This window comes from Meles meles, chromosome 16, assembly GCF_922984935.1.
Source record: "Meles meles chromosome 16, mMelMel3.1 paternal haplotype, whole genome shotgun sequence".
Lineage (NCBI taxonomy): Eukaryota > Metazoa > Chordata > Mammalia > Carnivora > Mustelidae > Meles > Meles meles.
In genome coordinates this window covers 37165791-37173789 of record NC_060081.1, presented here as the reverse complement: position 1 = coordinate 37173789, position 7999 = coordinate 37165791, and the positions used below count along the sequence as shown (strand labels likewise).

The 7999-nt window shown below is 40.6% G+C and overlaps 1 pseudogene; it reads left to right on the top strand.

Moving 5' to 3' along the window:
* The first annotated feature begins 6691 nt into the window (after nucleotides 1–6691).
* On the top strand, nucleotides 6692–7684 carry LOC123927006 (annotated as a pseudogene).
* Nucleotides 7685–7999: the final 315 nt, after the last annotated feature.

Below are 7999 nucleotides of genomic sequence, written 5' to 3'. Positions count from 1 at the left end.
TAGAAGACTCTATCAGGGCACCTGGGTGGCTCAGTGGGTTAAGCCTGTGCCTTCGGCTCAAGTCATGATCTCAGCTTCCTGGGATCGCGTCCCACATCTGGCTCTCTGCTCTTCAGGGAGCCTGCTTCCTCCTTTCTCTCTCTCTGCCTGCCTCTCTGCCTACTTGTGATCTCTGTCTGTCAAATAAATAAATAAAATATTTTAAAAAAAGAAGATTCTCTCTAAAAAAAAAGACTCAAAAATGAAACAATAAGCCACAGAATGGAAGAAAATATTTTCAAATAATGTAACAGCTAAGAATCTAGTATACAGAATATATAAAGACCTCTTATAACTCAATAATAAAAAGATAAGTAATAATAATAAGTAATCAATAATAAAAAGATAAGTAATCCATGTTTAATAATCCAGATATATATATCATTGATTATGATATATATTATTATGAATATATATATTATTATATATAATAATGAATAACTGAATGAATAACTGAATTCATAACTTGAATTAAATTTAAAAATTATATACACAAAATCTAATAATAAGAAGCAATCCAAAGCAAACAACACAGGAAGTTTGCAAATAATGGAAATGAAAATATACTTATTCAAATATAAGAACAAAGTGATTAGAATTAGGTGGAAGGGAAGAAAGAAAAAATAGCAATATATTAGACTAAATATGATTACAAAACTATGTAAATAAACAAGCAAACAAATAAGAACAATGTGTATATATACTCAAAAGAGAAAAAAATCCATTCAGAAGACAATAGTCATAAACTTGTATATGACTCATAACAAATTCACAGGAAAAACTCGTAAAAATAGAAGAGATGGACCTAGCAGTTATTTTGACTACTTAACTCTGAGATACATCCTGCTGCAAAACCATTAACAACTCAAATGAATTTTTTTAAAATCTTTTTTAAACATAGTATATTAGTTTGTTAAAACACACACACACACACACACACACAGACTGAGTGGCTTAAACAGAAATTTATTTTCTCACACTTTTGGAGACTGGAAATCCAAGATCAAGGTGCCAGTAGATTTGGATTCTACTGAGACCTTTCTATTTGGCTTGTAGATGGTCACCTGCTCCCTATGTCCTGACATGGACTTTCTTCTGTGTATGTGCATTCCTGGTGTTTCTCTTCGTGTCCAAATTTCCTTTTCTTATAAGGGCACCACTGAAATTGGATTAAGGTCCACTCTAATGACTTCATTTTATCTTAAATCGCCTCTTTAAAGGCCCTGTCCCTAATACAGTCACATTCTGAGGTAGTTGGGGTTAGGGCTTCAACACACTGAATTTGGAAGGACACAATTCACCTCATAACATATGGATAAGAAAGCAACCCAAATCTCCAGGAGCCAAAGCAAAGTGAAATCAGGAAGACAGAGAGATAAGCACACAGTGAAACCATCATCTCAACCAAAGCCAAATGTCACTAACTGTGGAAAAGAGCTTTCATTTTGATGATTTGCCTATAAAGACAGAAGACAGGACCCATACTACATGGAGAATCAGAAACACCCCACATAAAACAACATCTTGCAGAATATCATACCTCAGTATAAGGCAAACTAGAAAAGAAAATGTCCCACATGTAAGTAGAAAGCACTAATGTCCCTGTCTCAACATGGACAATGGGCAGGAGGCGGGGGGGGGGGGGGAGACACACCTCCCCTAAAAATCTTTCCATAACCTAACCTTAATATAAGATTGGGACTTAAATTTATACTTCCTTGGGAAGGGTTGTGTCCATATCTGATCCTCTACAGGCTGACCTCCTGGAAAAGGGATTGCTTCCCAAACATTTTGAAGGATCTTGGACACAGTGTCTGATGCAATTTTGATACTCATGGAACGAAAGCACCATCGTGGTCTTCCAATTAGGTTGGGGCAGTTATAAGTAGTGTTGGCTAGGCTCCTATTGGATTCACTGAATCCATGGACTTATCTAATAATATAAAATGGACATATTTGGCAGTTCGCACAATCCCCACATGGTTCTTCTGTTCATAATGTGAGAGCTACCATGGTGGGGAAGACCAAGTGAAATAGTCCCTCTGACATAGCCCCCTCTGCTCTTCATCAAGAGGTTACATCAGCAACAATATCGTATTCAGGGGAAATGGCAGAAATTATTGGAAAGAATTACCAATTAAAGGAAAGAGGGATCATCTCCATTATATTCTCATCTAATTCGTGAATCTGATCGTGCCAAACCAAGAAAGATATTGGAGGATAATTGTGGATTAAGTTCAAATGGAACCAGGTCATAGCCCCAATGATAGCTGTGCTAGCTGTGGCACCTGTACCACAGATTAACATGCTTTGGTTACATGGCATGCAGCCATTGATTTGAAGGATATTTTCTTTTCCATACTTATAAGAAATGAGAACCAGAGCAGTTTGTATACACCCAAGATGACAATGGTATGCATTTGTGGGCTTAGCCCAGGGCTATGTAAACTCTCCCTTCCTTAAACCTATGGACTAAGTGTTCTAAGGCTCATAGAGACTTCAACTGGCTAGACATCCTGAAGAGCATCACATTGGTCCATGTATCAATGACACTAAGTTAACAGGATTGAATTAGCAAGAAGTGGTACAATATATGTGCTCGAGACAACGTGAAATAAACCCTATTCAGGAATCAACCCATCGGTGAAGTTTTTAGTGGTCTGAACCATAGTGGAATATCCCCTTCAAGGGAAAGAACAAATTATTGCATCCTGCACAATGCCTGGTAAACCTACTCAGGTTCTGGGAGGGAAATATTCCTCATTTGGGAAACCTCTCCAACCCATTTACTGAGTGACATAAAAGGCTACCAGCTTTAATGGGGCTCAGTCAACAAATATGCTGCAGCAGATCGGGCCTGCTGCTTGGGCCATATGATCTGGGGATCTGAGGTATATGTAGTGGGAAAAGATGTCCAGTGAAGTTTATGTAATTTCCAGCAAGTGAATCACAATACAGACTCTAGAGTTCTAGAATAAGTCAACAGTACAGAATTTTACACTATCCAAAAAACTCCTGCTCCTCGAAATGTGGTAAGTACAGACAATGGAATATTATTTGGTCTTAAAAAGGAAAAGAATTCTGATATATGCTGCAACACAGACGATGCTTGAGCACATTGTGCTAAGTGAAATAAGACAGACACTAAAGGACAGATATTGTATGATTCTACTTTCATGAGGTACACAGAGTAGTCACAGAGATATATAGTCGAATAGTGGTTGCCAGGGTCAGGGAGAGGGGAGAATGGGGAATTACTCTTCAGTGAACACAGCGTTTCAGTTCTGCAGGATGAAAAGAATGTGGAGATGGGTGGTGGTGATGGTTGCCCAACAATACGAATGTACTTATTACCCCTGAATTGTATAGTCAAAAATAGTTACAATGGTTAACTATGGTTTGTGTATTTTATTGCAATAAAAAAAAAGATGGGAGGGAAATTGCTGTTGGTAGTATTCTCTGGGGCAGGCAAAGATTGAACACACGATAAATGAAGCAGCAAGCAACTCTGCAGCCAGAATAGCCTGCCATAAACTGGGTTCTATGAGACTCAGAGTCTTAAGAAAGGGTGGGCCCAACAGCAATCCCTTGTAAGATGGACAAGGCAGATCCAGGATGAGGCATGAACAGGTCCAGAGGGGCAGGTAATGACATAAGCAAGTGGCCATTCCATGCCATCCACCACCAGTTTCTCTCGATAAGCTAATACCTGAACCACATGGGTGGATGCTCTGAGATCGAAGCATGTGAATAGACATATTGAAGTGAGTATGAAATATAATGACCTTCATATTTTATGTTAATGTCCATCACAGAAAAGACAGTAAAAGATCCAATGGACAAATGGCTCAGCCTTCCTCCATCATCAACTATTCCAGTGCTGGCCAAATAAGTATGTGAAATGAAAGGGAATGATGGCAGGTGTGAGGGTCATGAAGTAAACAGGTAGGGGATAGAGGGGACCAACTTGTAAGCCATTGTGTGAGGGTCTTGACTTATGCTAAGGAAGTGGAGAGCCAGTGACAGGCTTGATCAGAAGACTAACATGATCAGAGGGCTAACATGATCGCTTCCACTTTTACAGGATTTTTCATTCTGCTTTGCTGAGAAGAGATGGGTGGGGTAAGGTTGAAGCATAGACACCCGGAGACAAAGAGGCTCAGGTAGTCGCTCCAGTGAGACACAATAGTGGCTTAACAGGGTAGCAGTGGAGGTGATGAGGAGATTCTGTATATATTTTAGACACAGAGTCAACCTGATTCTTTGATATACTGACCAGGGGTGTGACAGAAAGTGTCATGGATGACTCCAAGGAGCTCTGTGTAAGTAACTAAAAAGATGGAGTTGTGGGATGGGAGTTGGAGGAGGTGTGTCAAAAGTTTTGGACATGTTTAGTCTGAGACATCTAATAGACTCAGAAGCAGACCTTGCTGGTACTCCACTGACAAGCTGGAAGTGCTTGGGAGTTTGTGTCCCCACCCCCAAAGCCACTTGGACAATGGTTGATGAGCTCAAAAATATAATAGCCCAGCTCCCATTTCTTCCACTGGAACAAACTTCAAGCCATAACTCACACTCCAGCGCATGTTTGTAAGGACCAAGCTAAACCCACCTTCCCCAGAACTTTGCTTGGAACTGTCCCTTGCTTGGTTTCCTCACCTGCTCTGCCCCTATCCTGCTTCCCCCATTGCCTTACTAGTTTCTCCTAAGAGTGACTCCTTATAGATCATATTGACAAACCCTCACCTACTGCTTCTGAGAAACAAGACCTAAAATGACATCCAAGCAGAGATAGACATATGAAAGAGACAGATGGATATATGAATCTGGATGTCATCAGAGGGCTTTCAGCCAAAGAAATAAATTTGGATGTCAACTACATATAAACGTACTTAAAGTCATGACCATGAGAGTGACCTGGTATCATTCTTTCATCATAGAGGTGCTCTTATCTTGAAAGTAATTCAGGGAATCGAAAATCTGATTCTTTTTTAAAATATTATTAAATTGCAATTATAATTTTATTGTAACAAAGTTTCAGAAGTTGATACTTGTTAAAGCTAGGTTGTGACTGTATACAGGATCATTATATTATTCTTTTTATTTGTGTGCATGTTTGAAAATTCCCACAATGAAAATCATACAAGCAATATATAGTTATATTCTCCTTTAGAAAAAAGAAATAATCAAGGGAATTCAGGAAGGTGGTTAAAAGGTATCAACTTTTAGATATAAGATAAATAAGTACTAGGGATAAAACATACAACATGATGGCATGGCTACCGCTGCTATAAGGTATATGGGAAAGTTGTCAACAGAGTAAATCCTAAGAGTTTTCATCAAAAGGAAAAAATATTTTTTGCCATTTCTTTTTATTGTATCTGTGTGAGATGATGGATGCTAACTAAACTTACTGTGGTAATTATTTCACAATGTACATAACTCAAACCCTTATGCTGCACACCTTAAACTCACATAGTGATGTGTGTCAATTTTATCTCAATAAAACTGGTATAAAATAATTGTGTAGTGAAAAACTAGAGATAATACAAATTTCTGTCAATGATAAATAGATATGGGGGTTCCTGGGTGGCTTAATCTTTAAGCGTCCGCCTTCAGCTCAGGTCATGATCCCAGGGTCCTAGGATCAAGCCCCACATCAAGCTCCCCGCTCTACAGGAAGCCTGTTTCTCCCACTCCCCCTGCTTGTGTTCCTGCTCTTGCTCTTGCTCTCTCTGTCAAATAAATAAAATCTTTTAAAAAAATAGATATGTAAATTGTGGTTTACTGACACAGCAATGATAATGATGAACTACCTGTAACAAAATGAGGGAATAAATCTTATAAACATAATTTTGCAAGAAATGTACACAAAAGAATATACACCATTTATGTAAAACTCGAAACAGGTAAAAACTAATCCATGCCGTAGATAAGAGCGTGTTACCCTTGGAACGATATTGACTGAAGGGTACATCAAGGAGATTTTTGTAATGCTAGTGATGGTCTTTTCCTGGATCTGGTGCTGGTTACACGTGAGTCCACTTATTCAGTATTTACACTACATTGTGAACATGCTGAGATTTTAGCCTGCCACAATCTCGTGGATGCCAGTGGAAGACATAAGACTCCCAGGTCAGAGAAAAAGGACTTTATTACTCCCAGAAATTATGAGCTTCGTGTTTGCATGAGCTCCTTTTGACTCCTAAGTGCCACGGGGATGACATGGAGTTGAGCACAGGTGGATGCAGCACACACACTTGGTTTGCAGCAGCCCTGAGTCACCTTAGGCTTAGGAAATCTCAGTCTTTTAAAGGGGCTACAAGCAAACTGCTCAAACTTTTTCCCAGAGTTGGGCATTATCTTTACTACAATGGCCAGCAGACACACCTATCCTTGTCTCAGAAAGAGACCATCCCTGTCTTCCAAAACTGTTTGCTGTACAGACATCCTTGAACAGATAGTCTGGAAAAAAAGCTGTTGGTGTCTACACCCACAAGACATGAAGTATAAATACAAGACCCATGGAAAATTGCCTCCCAATAATATTACAGTAAAAATGTACACTTAAAAAGATCGTGGCTTTCTGCTCCTCCCTATTCAGTAGACAGCTGCATTTTCTGGTGCAGTGCCAGCTGTGTCCCAAAACACGATGGTGAAGGTCAGAGGAAATGGATTTGGCCTTATTGGGCACATGGTTACCAGGTCTGCCTACCATTCTGGCAGAGTGGATATTGTCACCATGAATGACCTCTTCATTGACCTCAACTACATGGTCTACATATTCTAGTATGATTCCAACCACAGCAAATTCCACAGCACAATCAAGGCTGAGAAAAGGAAAATTGTCATCAATGGAAAGCCTATCTCCATCTTTCAGGAGTGAGATCCCTGCATCCAAAGGGGTGATGCTGGTGCTGAGTATGTTGTGGAGTCCACTGGGGTCTTCACCACCATGGAGAATGCTGGGGCTCACTTGAAGGATGGAGCCAAGGTCATCAAATCTGCCCATTCTGCTGATGCCCCCATGTTTGTGATGAACATGAACCATGAAAAGTATGACAGCTCCCTCAAGATTGTCAGCAATGCCTCCTGCACCACCAATAACTTGGTCCCTCTGACCAAGGTCATCCATGACAACCTCAGCATCATGGAGGGACTCATGTCCACAGTCCATGGAATCACTGCTACCCAGAAGACCATAGAAAGCCCCCTCTGGGAAACTATGGTGTGGTGGCTGAGCGGCTGCCCCAAACATCATCCCTACTACTACTGACACTGCCAAGGTTTTAGGTAAAGTCATCCCTGAGCTGAATGGGAAGCTCACTGTCATGGCCTTCTGAGTCCCCACCCTCAATGTATCAGTCGTGAATCTGACCTGCTACCTGGAGAAAGCTGCCAAATATGACATCAAAAAGGTGGTGAAGCAAGTAACAGAGGGCCCCTCATGGGCATGCAGCGCTATATTGAAGACCAGGTTGTCTCCTGTGACTTTAACAGTGACACCCACTCTTCCTACTTCAATGCTGGGACTGACATTGCTCACAATGACCACCTTGTCAACCTCATTTCCTGGTATGACAATGAATTTAGTTATAGCAACCAGAAGGTGGACATTATGGTCCAGATGGCCTCCAAGGAGTAAGAAAGCCCCCTGGACCACCAGCCCCAGTAAGAGCAAGAGGAAGAGAGAGGTCCTCAGCTGCAGGGGAGTACTTGCCTCAACTCTTCCCCCAACACACTGAGAATCTCCTGACCTCCACAGTTTCCATCTCAGACCCCTTGAAGAAAGGAAGGGGCTTGGGAACCCCTACTTTATCATGTACCATCAATAAACTATACTGTACCTCCCCCCAAAAAATCATTTAAGTAAATCATTACAGACGAGGCTAAAGATTAAGTTTCTTTGACCATTTCCTTTTCCAAGTCAAGAAGTGATCAATGTTGGGTGCATTCTTTT